General features: G+C 39.1%; 1 protein-coding gene and 1 pseudogene across 1 annotated transcript in view; both read left to right on the plus strand.

Moving 5' to 3' along the window:
* LOC115476834 overlaps positions 1-15,883 on the plus strand; it is a 557,863-nt pseudogene that overhangs the window by 528,985 nt on the left and 12,995 nt on the right.
* Positions 1-15,883, plus strand: part of LOC115476840 — a 411,909-nt gene that overhangs the window by 341,723 nt on the left and 54,303 nt on the right. The gene's annotated exons all lie outside the window — the stretch shown is intronic.

Below are 15,883 nucleotides of genomic sequence, written 5' to 3' on the forward strand. Positions count from 1 at the left end.
CACACTTGCATGGATATGTCAAGTAAAAAGTGGCCCCAATTGGAACATAGAATCAAAAACTATTGTATTTTTTAATGTGTGGCCTGAGCCACATCTCAAAAAAATATAAATTTTCAAATCAATAATTAGAATTTAAATGCACAACTTGCTAAGCGCATTCTATAACGCAGAGCACCTAAATTCTAATGCACGCGGGCAAAAAGGGATGTGGTTGTGGGCAGGGAAATGGGCATTTTGTGGGCATTCTGAAATTTAAATGCGTTTTTCTAGACTATGGCTCAGTGCACGTAAATCTATGTGCAGGGATTTATGCCACATTTTTATTGTTGTAAATGGATGCATGTAGTTTTAAGCACTGGGATATCAACTAAGCATAGCCTATATACAATGCCTAAATCTAGGCGTCGCTTAAAGAATATGCTTAGGTGGAAATGTTTAAAGCATGGAATTTTTAGGTGCAATATATAGAATCTGGCCCTTAGTACACAAAGTTGCAGTCCCAAATTATAGAATGGGTTCAGTGCGTGTATAACTTTATAGGCTAATTAGATGCTAATTGGCATTAACAATGAATTATTGGCTGTAATTTGTATTAATTCATGTTAATTGGCAGTAAGTTGGTATTCTATAACATGTGTGCACAACATTCATAGCATACAAGTGGGGTATGGACCAGGGTGGGGTATCGGTGGGTTTGGGGCATGCCCAAGACTTTCAGGTACATGTTGTAAAATACTAGCAGTTACATGCCTAACTGCCTGCAGTTAGGTGCATGCATTTACACTAACCATTTGGCTAATGTAAGTGCTTGTGCATAAAATTAGGTAAGTAACTGTTGATTGGTGCTAGTATTCTATAATGGCAGCATCTCAGCGCGGGCAACCTATAGAGAATTACTCCCTATCCTCTGGATTCCATATATGGCTCTCAAAATTGTGTATGCAAATTTGGGTACACACCCAATTTGCATGCACAATTTAATTGAATAATGAGCCAATTAGCACAAGTAATTGGGCACTAACAATTATTGGTGCTAATTGGCAACAATTTGGATTTATGCATGTATCTTGCTAGGCATTGTTGTATAAAGCCGGTATGTAAATCCTGTAGTGTGCAACTGAAAAGGGGGCATGGGTGGGTCAGGGGCATTTACTAAAGATGCACATAGTATTATACAATTTGGGGGATCCACACCTAACTTACATGTGAGGATTTATGCCAGGTTTCAGTTGGTGTAAATCCTCGCAATCAAAGTTGGTCGCGGATCCCAATGCTACAAATACATAGTAACATAGTAAATGACGGCAGATAAAGACCTGTACGGTCCATCCAGTCTGTCCAACAAGATAAACTCATTTACATGGTATGTGATAATGCAAAGAATGCCAAGGAATCAAACAAGAGAATACGGCAAGCAGAGAAAAGGTGGTTAGTTGTGATCAACTGCTACTCCCCTGGCCAACAAACCTTAAAATTCCTGTTTCTCTTGAAACCTCACTTGTAAGTCTCTTGAAAACCACTTTAGACAAAAAAGGGAATGTAAAGAGCAGAAATGTGCTATCTTACAAATGCAAGGGTCCATTTCACTGTATTCATACTTACTTTCTGGTCAGTGGTCCTGAAACAATTCTTCACATAGTTGACAAATGGCACCTAACTTGGACTGCCGTTTATAGAATAGTGCTCAGTGCTCATGTTTTTGGTGCCCAAATTTGGGTGTCATTTACAGAACTTAGTTCTATATGTATAATGGCAGACATATAATCCACTATAGATGTAATTTTATAGTCATTCCCATATGTATGTGGCCACATATGTACATAATTTATACCAGAACTACACAAAACGTAACTCTTTATTCTTGATTGTTCAAGCTAATCTACTACGATTGAAGTTTTATCCAATTACCTTTTATTTCTTATTACGAAAATGAGCTTTATTTATTTGACTACCTAATTCCACTCTGTCACCTCCATAGTTTAACTATGTATTTCTCTTTTCTGGAATTGGTGATCACCATTACAGAACAATTGTAAGCCACATTGAGCCTGCAAATAGGTGGGAAAATGTGAGATACAAATGCTACAAATAAATAAATAAATGACCTCTTATAAAATGCCAGCTGCATAAAAGCATGTGTTTTGGCATCATGACATGTAGTTTGCTGGTGAGCATGCGCATGGGTAGAGTTTGCGCAGAGCATGGACCATATGCACAAGTAAGCATCTTCTTGAAAAATATAGGGGTGGATATTTACACCAGCTCTAGGACTGGCATAAATGTCCGTGCCTGCAGTGTAGGTGCTCATTTGTCAAATCAGGCTAGTATTTTATACAGAAAAGTGGGCATCTGTTTTTTGTGATAAAATAGCACCTATGTAACTGTCTCAGTAGATGTCTATCCATAACACCCTGTGATAAAATCTCTCTCTATCCCCCAGATTCTATATATAGTGCTAAGATTTTCACCTGAAAATTGAAGCGTATTCCATAACAATGTGCATAATCTAATTGGTTAACAAGCTAATCAGCACTGATAATTGGATGATAACAACCAACTATCAGCAGTAATTGGCATTAATTAGAATTTATGCACGCTATTTGCTAAGCGTATTCTGTAAAATGGTGTGTGTAAATTCTAATGTGCACTGCCAAAAAGGGGGCACAGCATGGGCTTAGAATGGGCAGTTTGTGGGTGTTCCAAAACTTTTGCATGCACAGTTATAGAATATACCTGCTCCATGCCTAACTTAGGCATACACTAAGTTTTCCTTGGCGTAAATGGATGTACCTAGAGATAGGTGCTGGCGTGGCCACTAGGCATATTCTATAAATCTGCTTAGGCATAGTCTATAAACCACACCCAGATCTAGGCACGGTTTATAGATTACACCTAAACAGACATTTGTTTGGCGCTGATTTTTCAGGCACCATAAATAGAATCTGGTCCTAAGTGTCTGGCTTTATACATTGAACACAATGGGAGCGTTTAGGACATTCCAGGGCAGCACTCGCCGTATTTATAACGTATTAGTGCCATAGAAGTAGGAATTGAGGCATACAGGTCAGTGCATCTCAATTTTCACCTGTATGTTAGAACAGAATTTGCAGACATCAAGCTGAAATGGACATTTATGAGCTGAGGGGGGAAATTCTATAAGTGGTGCCTAAAGCAGCTGTGCCAAAAAAAAAAAAAGCAGTTTATAGAATAGTGCTTAAGCCCAGGGTTCATGCCTATATTTAGGAACATTCCAATAGACAGACCGTAATACCATATATATGTGGGGACTAAAATATAGATATGCTAAATGTCCCGAACAATCATCCTGCACCAATTTTTCATCAAACTAAATGCAAAAGTATAATATTTTTTATGGGGACCATCAGATATTACCGCAACTCACACCATAAGAAACTGAATGTTCCTCTTTCAATTGAGTCAAAATGGTTGTGGTGCAAATCTTCATAGGATCACCCTTCAATTTTTTTTTTAATAGTACATTTTTCATTACAGAGTAACTTTCCGGTACAGTAAAACAGTTATCAAAAATGTGCACAGCAACATAGCACTTATCTTTAAAGAGCGGAAGCAATTTCTACCCGCAGTAGAACCTCCACCAACATGGCCAGGTTTCGTAAGAACTTCCTCAGGGAAGAGGCTCTCATTGCATAGTCCATTTGCTCCTGTCTGAAAAAAGAAAAATGGCCACCATTTGCACCATCCAAAACATACTGCAAATGCCTCTGCATGTATGTAGGCGCGGAGCCCCTTTATTCTATAGTTACGCACGTACCTAAAAGTCACAGCCCATGGCCCTCCCATTTTCACATCCTTTTTTTTTGACTCATGCCTAAATTTACATGCGTACATGTTAATTTTTGTATTTTTATTGGGATTTATTAATTACCTTTCTGAAGAGATTCACCCAAGGCAGTGTACAGCAGGTTCAGTTTAACAACTTACAATTTTGTTAACAGCATAACAATAATAAAAATAACCAAGAATAGCAATCTGTGTTAAGGATAAGTAATGTGTTATAGCATGGATATATATGACCCGGTTGTCAATAATGTAATAGCTAGAAACTTTTGTTGAATTCTCAAGAGGAAGCCACAAGAGTAAGGGCTCCTTTTCAGAACTGCAGTGGCTTTTTGGGTCACAAAATGTAGTGAGAACAAATGAGATGAGACTAAGATACGGGTCTAGAACACTATTAGAATCATTAAGCAACCTTATGATCATTCTCGTTAACTGCTAATTTGGTAGAATTGTAAATTTAGAAAGTTGGGGGGAGGAGGTAAAGGGTGAGACGGGAGGGGGGGTAAAACATTTTCTTAAAAAATTAAAAATGATGGCAATTATTAACTCCTTTGTATTACTGAAAGCTGTATATTTTACTATACTTCTATTGAGTTAACTGGTTGTATATGCTAAGTTGTTCCTTCAATAAAAAATGTTGAAACATAAATAACCAAGAATAAACATAAATACAATTAGGGGTCCTTTTACAAAGCTGCGGCAAAAGGGGACCTGTGCTGGTGTCAGCACGTGTTTTTGATACGCGCTGAGGCTCTCTTTTGCCACAGTGGGTAAAAAGCTGGGGTTTTTTTAAAGAAATTTGTGATCGTCTGTGGGAAATGTTACTAAGTAATGGCTGATTTTTCATGTCATGGGTCCATAACCAGTCTACAAATGTTCCACGTTTGCACTTCTGTTACTTTTTTCTTTTTTGGACTGTTGTATTCCAAATTGCTTCCTCTAACAGAATTCATTAAAACCTCTTCTTTTGTTTTTGGTGACTTTAGTCACCTGCCCAGAGATGGTCACATATGTTTATTCTCATTTGCTATACTACCTCACAATGAATATATGTCAAGGCGGTCTACAATGGGTCAGATCTATAAATGGTAACAGAAGGCAATAGGGATGTGCACAGGGCAAAAATGTACAGTTCATTGGATTTTTCAATGATTTTGGATATATTTTACTTACCGCCACTCTTGACTAAGATATGTCTTCATACTGAACTGGGAAAGTTTCAGTTTATTTCACACATTCATTTTTTAAGAAAGAATAATATAACATTCATTATTTCAAAGTTAACACATGCTTAATAGTTTTAGCGTGCACTACATTTTTTAAGATACAGTAATAAACTGAATGAATTCTAATGAATGCATATCCCTAGAACACAATAAGGAGACTATCGCTGATCAATTCAGACATTTATAGACATTAAAGAAGTGATATACTGTAGAAGGCTGCATAAAGCATTTGACTTGGATTTGCAATGCTTAGTTTTTCTTGAGGGTTTAGGTGACTTCGTCATCAGTATAATACTAAGGTGGGATAGTGTTAGCAGCTCATTTATGGTTCTCAATGATGCAGTTGTGAGTATCAAGGAATTGGGAAACAGAGTGCAATGAAATTTAGGGCTCTGTTTTCAAAGGTGCATTAGCATTTTTAACACGCCTACAATTAGCGTGCACGTTAACTGTGTAGGTGCATACACAGTTAATGCGCATACATGGTTAACGCACATTAAAAATGCTAATGCACCTATAACGCAGCTTAGTAAACAGGACCTTTAATGAAATAAAAACTGGGTGAATATTTAGCCACCATAGTCAGTGTTTTGTTTTGTTTTTTAAATACCAGCTGAGGCAGTTTAAAAAACCCTGAATAGTCAGCATTATCTGGATAGTGGTGACATTCAGTCCACTATCTGGATAACTTTGGACAACCTTTTAGCTGTCCTAAATTATGTAGATAAATTACCGAATAGTGGGTTGAATATCATCGCTATCCGGATCATTTGTGCGGCTGCCCATTCTTTGCCCTGGTACTGTAGTGAGGCATTTTTCTTGATAGCAAGTGTTGGAATCCAGTTGAGTGTTTTTCATTATTAGGTATTGTAATTTCTTGGATGAGAAGGAATTGCTTTAGTACATTGTAGCAATGCCCTCCCTTATGGTAAGGGTCATACGGAGTCATCTGCAGTGAATGGAGAATTTTCTCACTTTCCTGCATGTATAGTTAATGCATTACTTTTATTTAAACCATAAATAAAGTCTGCTCACTGCAGCAAGGCACTGACATGAGTAATTCTGCTTTAGAAAATGTGTTTCAATTTTGAAGTACAACAGAATTCATTGTGGTATCAAGTGGCTATGCAAATGTTGTATTATAAAAATATAGACTGGCATCCAGGTGCATAGGGACAAACAGCTGTGTCCAAGGACAGAGATCAGTGACAGAGCATTTGTAATATCTGGAGCTGTGTAATGAAAGGATAGTGCCCTTGGAGGCCAGTGTTTCTCTCTGTGGGGGAAAATGTGTTCAGTTAGAAACATAGAAACAGGACGGCAGATAAAAGCCATATGACCCATCCAGTCTGCCCATCCTCTGTAACCCCTAATTCTTCCTGTTCCTAAGCTATCCCAGATGCCTTTTAAATTCTGGAACAGTCCTTAACTCCACCATCTCCACCGGGAGGCCATTCCACGCTTCCACCACCCTTTTTGTGAAATAATACTTCCTTAGGTTACTCCTAAGCCTATTCCCTCTCAACTTTGTCATATGCCCCCTCATTCCAGAGCTCTCCTTCATTTGAAAAAGGCTCGCTTCCTGTACATAAATGCCCTTGAGATATGTCTCCTCTCTTCCAGCGTATACATGTTGAGGTTCATAAGCCTGTCCCTCTAATTTTTGCATTCAAGACCGCTTACTAATTTCGTAGCCGCTCTCTGGACTGACTCTATCCTGTTTATATCTTTCTGTAGGTGCGGTCTCCAGAACTGCACGCAGTACTCCAAATGGGGCCTCACCAGAGACTTATACAATGGTACTATCACCTCCTTTTTCCTGCTGGTCATGCCTCTCTTTATGCACCCAAGCATCCTTCTGGCTTTGGCCGTCGCTTTTTCTACCTGTTTGAAAGCTTTAAGGTTATCAGATACAATCACCCCCAAGTCCCGCTCTTCCTTCACACACTGAAGCACTTCACCCCCTATACTATACCCAAGTGCATAACCCTGCATTTTTTGGGATTAAACCTTTAGTTATATACTGATGTCTAGTGCACAACTGCATAATGATTGTTTTTCACCTTTAACCCAGGCTTCATCTTTTTCCTTCATCACTCCTTGACTTTCTTGTTTTCTACTGCTTTCAGCAGATACTCAGCTGGGTTCTGTTTTATTTAACTGCATTTCTGCTTTTAAAATACAATTTAAAAAGGTCATGTTTTGTGAAAAGCAAAAGGGAAAAGGCTTAGTGGTTAAGAAGGATTTATTATTCTTGAGTACTGCGGCTCCTCTGATGGAAATGGAAATCCATCACACTTCTTTGATTTTTCTTTGCTAGTTTCATTAAGGGTCTTGTCTTTCAAATCCTCAGTTCTGCAAAACTCCTCTGACATGTAAATGGACCAATATGTCTGATGCAATTTGCCTGCAGCATTTTCTTGTCTTTATGACATACGGTATTGATTCCAGCTTGGAGAATATTCAGCTCTTTTTTTGCACAGCTTTGAGTATGAGAGATTCAAGGTTATTGGCAGAGCAAGATTTTATAAATGTTCGTCCTGAGAAATTGAAAACCAGGAAGGCGCATTCTCTTCCTGAAAGCATAGAAGTATGTGAAGCATTGAGTGACACACGCTCTCCTCTTCTATAATCATCAGACTGCGGAGTTCACTAGATCTTCCCTACTCCCTGTCGTGTCCCCCCTCACCAGGGCTCCAATGATCAGAAGCAAACATGGGTGCTGGAAGCTATTAAGTACTTAAGTACTAGAGAATGACACGGGGATGGAGACCTTCAGTATCCGCGGGGATGGGGACGGGACAGATCCTGTGGGGACGGGGTGGGGAACGTGGACAGAGCCCATGGGGATGGGGCGGGATGGGGACAGAGCCCATGAGGATGGGGGCAAACTTTGTCCCCGTATCACTTTCTACTTTGAAGCCTGTTAATGAACTGGACTGTTATTTATGTTTGATGCAGACAAAATTATTTTTATTTTTTGGCAAAACAAGCAAACATGCTGGCCACAGCTAGCAAAATTTGCATGGGGGATCCTGTACATCCTGCTACCAACACATCTTCTAAGAAGACATCTTCTATTGCAGGAGGGACTGTGGAAGACAGGAGAGCTAGACTGAATCCTGAGATTGGTGATGACTTTTATCCACAGATTGAAAAATCATAACAGTGCTTCATAGTGCATATTTCTCTCCTCTAAGGCATACAGAACTGGTTATATTTTGTACCCCTGGACATTTTAATAGGGTGGATTAGGATTCCTTGGGGTAGTAGAAGTCAGCTGTTGTTGGGGTTGGAAGGGTAGAAGGTGGTGGTGGTGGGAGGGTTTATTATAGCTGCTCATTGTCATTATTGTTTTCTATTTGTAATTTATAAACAACAGTTGCACAGCATATTGTTCCTTTTTATACTTTAAGGAAAAGATTTAAATATAAAATCAAAAGTGTTTGAGGCTTCTGCAGATGAGAACAAAGCCCACAGGAACGGGAAAGGGCCTGTGGGGATTGGACAGAGATGGAGACAGGGCCTGAGGGGATCGGGTAAGGACAGAGACAGAACTCGCGGGGATGGGGACAAATAAGTACTTACATATTACCATACTGGGACAGACTGAAAGTCCATCAAGCCCAGCATCCGATTTCCAACAGTGGTCAATTCAGGTCACACGTACCTGGCAAGATCCCAAACAGGACAATACATTTTATGCTGCTTATCCTAGAAATAAGCAATGGATTTTCCCAAGTCCATTTTAGTAATGGTCTATGGACTTCTCCTTTAACAAGACATCCAAACCTTTTTAAACCCTGCTAAGCTAACTGCTTTTACTACATTCTCTGGCAATGAATTCCAGAGTTTAATTACATGTTGAGTGAAGAAGATTTTTCACATCTACCCATTCCACTCCATTCATTATTTTATAGACCTCTATCATATCTCCCCTCATCCGTCTTTTCTCCAAGCTGAAGAGCCCTAGCCGCTTTAGCCTTCCATCATAGGAAAGTCATCCCGTCCCCTTTATCATTTTTGTCACCCTTCTCTGCACCTTTTCTAATTCCATTATATCTTTTTTGAGATACAGCAACCAGAATTGAACACAATATTCGAGGTGCGGTCGCACCATGGTGCGATACAAAGGCATTATAACATTCGTAAAAGTATTTTGCCATCTATACTAGAGAGATTGTTTTGTTTAGTACTTATTTTTATAACACATGTTCAATACAGTCAATCAACATAAGCTTGTACAGATAAGCCATGCTAGTTGAATAACGGAAAGCAAAAATGGAAACATAGACAGCTTTCCCAAAGAACACACAAATAGATTCTTGATCATGTCTAAAATCCCCCACATATGATAAATCCCAGATATACATGGAAGAAACAGGGAAAACAAGAGAAAATCTTTCAAAACTTAACATAAAAAATCCTACATGCCCAACATTTTAGTTCAATGAGAGCATACAAAACAATCTAGACCTTAAGTAGTTACAGGAGTACCCACAGCCACTCTGCTAGAAACCAAAAAAGAAGTTAGGTGACTAGGATCAAACAACACGTACAGTATTTCATAGCCTGAAAATTAACTATACATGTGCATAGAAATTTAAGATAGAAGGCTGCTCCCAGCTGGACTATCCTTACCGCATTAGAAGGAATTGCTTTCTCTTCTGTGTCTCTTTAGATACATCTGGATACATCTGGATCTTAGAATTCAGAAACAGTTCATCCTGATCCTTAAAGAATAGTTTCAATATGTATTTATTTATTTTATTTATTTGAAAACTTCTGTTCCGCACTTATCACAAACGATGTAGGCAGTTCACAATTTCACACACATAATAAAAGCAAACTGTACAACACAACACAGCAAACAATATTACTCAAATACATCAAAATTTACATTCGTAGCTACCTGTTGTTACTAATTACAGAAGCATTTATACAATGAATACTCCTTGAAAAGCTTCTATTTTTTGAGATCTTTTTTTTTTCTTTACATCCTTAAAACTCTGGATTCCTCTTAATTCCAAAGAGATTGTGTTCTATAGAAGCAGACCTGCTGTTTAAAAAAATCAAATTCCTATAGTCTTCTGTAAATTCTAAGGGCCCTCTTTGTGGCCTAGGAATACCCTTCTGTAGGGCCAACGGGTCTGCGCTTCCACTATGTTTTCCTTTTGATATTCCATCCCAGTGATATGTCTCTTGTGTAGATATTAGAAGGCATAAGTCTAGGATACTGTCCATGACCATAGTTTTCTATCTATCAGGATCTAAGTAGATCTTTGTCCATTTAAGTTCCCATATATATATAGTATTAGAAATCTATGACACTTAGTGTAAAGAGTGTGTGTGAGTTGTATGTGGCTTAGTTTTAAGTTAGAATGACAGGTAAAGAATTATTGGAAATAAAGACAGAGATAAATTTCAGAAAGAAGACTTTAATCTTACCAAGTTGTTCAATTAAGTACAGACATCAGACAGACTCTGGTTTCAGTCGCACAGGGCCTTGCCGTCTGAGCAAGCGTTGGGGAGAACTCCAACTTTCTCTCAAAATCTTATCCCTTTTATACCCACAGATCTCAATAGAAGTCTATTGTGAGGTACCTTTTTTTTCTAATATTTCTCAATTTCTGAGATCATACTTTCGTATCCGGCCACATGCGCATCTGTACCATCTGTCTTTCCGTTCTAGCTATTTCAAGAGATTGCCCCATATCCGTTAAAGTCAACATGTTTTTGGAACATTTAGTTTTTGTCGTTTACCAAAATATCTTTCTGTTAAGATACCAGTTTCACATCTTTCTTTAGTAATACCTTTCATAACATCTTATGATCTCAGTGCCATCTGATGGAAAATAAGTCCCACTTTAAAAACCTCATTTTATTCCTTTTGCCCATTTTTATTTCATTATAGGTGCTATATTCAATTAGAAAGTTGTACCTGGTTGTGTTAAGACCCATTGTTCAAACCTGCTTTTTGCAGATTCTCAAATATGACATCATTAGCTTGTTATTTGGCCTAGTCAGTACTTTTCAGTTGCTTTTGCCTGTATAGCTTAGCCCACCACTATTCCAGTGGTAAGTCTGAAGCCAGGCCACATATTAACACTTCTAACTTAACCAATTGTTAAGAGGGAACAGAAAACAAACATTTGTTTTCCGACCTCAAGGATCTTCTGGGCTGATAAATATGTAACTTGGATGCCAACAGTGGTGAAACCTGACCATTAAAGACCTTTGGTGCCCTTTTACTAAGCCACGTTGGCGCCTCTGCGTGCACAGCATGAGTTAATTTGGAACTACCGCTCGGCTACCACGTGCCCAAGTGGTAATTCCATTTTTTACGTGTGTCTAAAATATCTTTTATTTTCGAATGTGCGGCGCAAACCAGGCGGTAATCAGCAGAGTGCGTGCGTTGATGATCACCGCCCAGTTAACGTGTGAGATCTTACCGCTATATGAATGGGTGGTGGTAAGGTCTGAGACCCAAAATGGATGCGCGCCAATTTTTATTTTGCTGCGTGTCCATTTTTGGCCACAAAAATGGCATTTTTGTTTACAGGTGCGCTGAAAAATGGATCTGCATGCGTCCAAAACACACACCTACACTAACACAGGCCATAAAGGACCCCTAAAACATCAAATCCAGATCTAATCATAGTGAAAGTAGCAAGGTCTCAGTATCATGTTATGTCTTGAATCTAAACTGATTAGGATCCACGACACTATTTTTGTTCAAACGTTCAGTTAACTCATCATACACAATCTTCTCCATTACTTTTGATACAAAAGGTATGGAAGATATAGGTTTATATTTACTCACTACCGACATATCAAGTGTATGATTCTTCAACAAAGGTTTCACTATAGCTTTCTTCATCTCATCTGAGACAATACCCTCAGCAAAGCAACAATTAATCATCTGAGCAAAAATAGGAGCAGAAATATCTTTCAATGCTTTTTATATTTGGCACACCAGATTTCTTTTCTTTAAATGGGGCAATTATATCCAGAGTATCTGCAAGTGACTTATTCCAACAACTAAGTAATCCTTCTGCATTTTCATGAACCAAAATGTCATCTTTAGGTAAAGAATCAATTAATGCTGCCTTCAAATCAGAAAGCTCATTCAACAATCCCCTACTCTCTCTCTCTTTAGCTTTCTTAATCTCATTGTACAAAGTAGTAGTACATGATCTGACCACAGAAAAACACATGAATCATCCAAACAAATTTGATTCAAAAACATCAATTTATATACAACGATCAGATCTAGCCAGTGGCCTTCAGTATGGGTAGGCCCATTCACTAATTGCGTCCAGCCCATTGCATCCATAGTTGGTAGCTAAAGTTACTATCAAAGTAGCTGATACAGCATGTTTAGTATTTGAGGTCTCTAGCAAAGTAGTCACATTAGGAAAATTCATCTCACAAGACTAGCATTCCGCTCTTTTAAATGATAAATAACACTCTTGTTAAAGGTGGTAAATTAACCTGCAGAATTTTCAACACTTCCAAAAAATATCTCTTAAAACTTTCCTTAACAAAACCTATAGGTATTCAAGGGAAGTTTAAGAAACAAAGATTAGAATTTTGAATAGAGTTTTCCAAATTTTCCACCTTCAATGTGAGTGCTGGAATATCAGTCAGGCTTTCATGACTTCAGAGGTGGGAGGGAGGGGAGAGGGAGGGGTGAATTGGAGGCGATGAGGGCCCTGGCATCTCTTATGCAGGTCTTGGCCGATATTCAGCTGGGAACCGCACAAGTGTCTTTTGTGGCTGCCAGCTGAATATTAGCTGGGACCCGCATAAGCTCCAGTGGCCAACACATGTATAATTAGCCCCCGGATTTTCAGTAATGGTACCCAAATATGCCACAGCAGTAAATATCCGGGGGTAATTTTATGCTTGTGGAGATCAGTGTTTCAAAGAATGCTTACCATTGCGGACTGAGTATTGACTGGATAGACATGAAAATGGCTTTATGAAATTACCCTACTCTCATGTCACCATTTTTGGTAGCTGAATGTTTAATGCTGCAAATACTACTATTATAGATTTCTCATATCAGTATATAATTACATCCTCTTCTGGGATGTGATTTACAAGGTTATCACCAGAATTCCGCCAAACACAGCGAAGGTGGCAAATAAAGAGGTACTGCCAGGCAATAGTTCCCACCCCCATTGCGTGCCATTTCTGACACTACAAAAATATTTTAATTTTTGTAGTGCCTGTGTGTACCTGGGTTAGTGCGGGAGCCCTTACTGCCACCTCAATGGGTGAAGGTAAGTGCTCCCACCTAAAATGGGTGCAAGTCATGTCTTAAAAAAAAAAAAAGAAAGACCTGCCTTTTACCCACTGCAGGAAAAGGGGGCCTCGGCGCACATCAAAAACACACACCGACACCAGCGCAGGCCCTTTTTTGCTGTGTTTTCATAAAAGGACCCCAAAGGAAGCTAGACAATGTTCCAGGAGTAAAAATGTATTCTAAAGCATCCAAGATTCGAGTCGTGTTTCAGCCAAAATGGCCTGCTTCAGAAGTTTTCCAGTGGATGTTTTTACAGAAATGCTAGCTATCCATATGATAAACAATAAAATACAGGGTCCTGCTGACGTGGCTTCTAGCAGTAATAACCTAAACAGTTGGCAGTGGAATGTCACCGAACAGCTTGTAAGTCAAGAGTCTCTTGCGGCCAGCCACTGATGCGTGGTAAACGTTGTATTTTTGTGTGATCACGCATCAGCAGGATACTATATTTTATTGATTATCATATGGCTAGGTAGCATTTCTATAAAAAAACATCTACTCGAAGTCTCCTGAAGCAGGCCATTTTGGCCAAAACACGACTCATATTGAGTCTTGGATGTTTTAGAATACATTTTTATATCCTCAAACATCATCTAGCTTCCTTTATTTGCCATCTTTGCTGTGTTTGGCATGATTTGGGGACTGCGAGGGTTCCTGTTCTTCTGTCTGTGTTGTCTATCGCCAGAATTTCTCCATACAAGTAGGGAAATTGCATTTACGTGGCAGCAGCCTGGTATTTAGAATGGTCAAAAAATGTGGGTAGACAGAGATTGAATACTGTAATATATCAAGAGTATGAAAAAGAAAGAGATAAAAGATACCAGACTCGATAGCACAGCTTAAAATGAAACTTCCACATTTTTTACAGTGGTGTCTGTAAAGAAAGTGATTTCAGCCTGTCAGGAAATCAGATATGAGATGTAAGTTATTGTGCAGGTAGATTTCATAAACTCGGCAGTCTCATTATTACAAAGCAATGCTCCAACCAAAGATGCCTATAAATCCTATTCTTCTTTTGTAGAGTTTTCCAAATATTGAGAGTCAGGGTGGGAAATGCATAAAATACCACTTCATAACATTAGAAAAAAAATGTATATACACCCCCATGAACTGCTGAACTGTTTTCCAACCCAAATATGGCTACCCAGAGTCTGCTTTTTTATCCTCATACTTGCTGAATGTTCAGCATGGCTTTAGAGGGCAGGAGAGACTCCTAAGTGCTTGGACCAGGACGGCCACTGATATTCAGCGGCACTTAACTGGGCAGTACCATTGATTATTTACCCTGACTGTCATGGCACTGTCCATTTAGGGGTCCTTTTACCAAGCTGCAGTAAAAGGAGGCCCATGGTGCCATCGGCATGCAGGTTTGACGTGTGCTAAGGCCCCCTTTTACCACAGTAGGTAAAAGGTTTGTTTTTTTTAAAGGGGAAGTGTTATGGCTGTGTGCTAAGTCAGCCATTTACTCCTGGAGCACTTACCACCTCCTATTTAGGAGATGGTAAGGGCTCCTGTGCTAATCCGGTGGTAACCGGGCAGCACATGCTGCCTGATTACTGCCAGGTAAGCCCCCAAGCACTAGAATAAAAAAAAGTTCCTGGTGCTGGAAATGGCATGCAGCGAAGCCGGAACTACCGCCGATTTGCCACATGCCATTGCTGCGGTAGCCCTATTGTGGCTTGATAAAAGGACCCCTTGGTGCCTGGACAGTCCAGAAGCAGGGTCTGAGATTATGCAGAAAATGGTGATATTCAGCGCCAAACCCCATATTCCTAACCAGGCAAGTTGGATCACGGAAAAGGCAGTTCTAACTTTGCCTGGTTGGGTACAGCACTGAATGTTTGCCATGCCAGCATAATTTCTATTATTACTACTACTAATCATTTCTGTAGTGCTACTAGACATACACAGCACTGTACACATTATATGCAGGGCTCACAATCTAAGTTTTTGTACCTAGGGCAATGGAGAATTAAGTGACTTGACCAAGGTCACAAGGAGCTGCAGTGGGAATCAAACCCAGGTTGCCAGGATCAAAGTCTGCTACACTAACCATTAAGTTAGATGCTGCCAGTGCTACAGAACTGGATATTCAATGCTAGCAGGACATGGCGCATTCAAGTGTATGTTAGCCAGCAGTGGTCAGCATTTAGAAGAATGCTCACTGCTGTTGACCTAGTATTGAAGATTTTTTTTTGTATATTATTTTTTTCCAATTTATGTAGGTGTTTATCCATACTTGTTCTTGAACTATTTTCCTCACAGCAGGAATATTTATAAGTCTTGAGGCCTTGTTTATTAAAGACAATCCTTTTTGAACAAGGTCCCCCTTATGTTCTTCCCATTGTAACTCAAAGAGTTTGAAAGCAATACTCAGCAGGAGAAAATCCAGTTAAGAAATCTGTGAGTAAATATTCAAAGTGATTTAAGGGAAAGGGATATGGGACTTCATATACTGCCTTTCTGTGGGTTTTGCAACTATGTTCAAAGTGGTTTACATAGTATATACAGATACTTATTTGTACCT

This window comes from Microcaecilia unicolor, chromosome 8 (genome assembly GCF_901765095.1).
Source record: "Microcaecilia unicolor chromosome 8, aMicUni1.1, whole genome shotgun sequence".
In the NCBI taxonomy this organism is placed as follows: domain Eukaryota; kingdom Metazoa; phylum Chordata; class Amphibia; order Gymnophiona; family Siphonopidae; genus Microcaecilia; species Microcaecilia unicolor.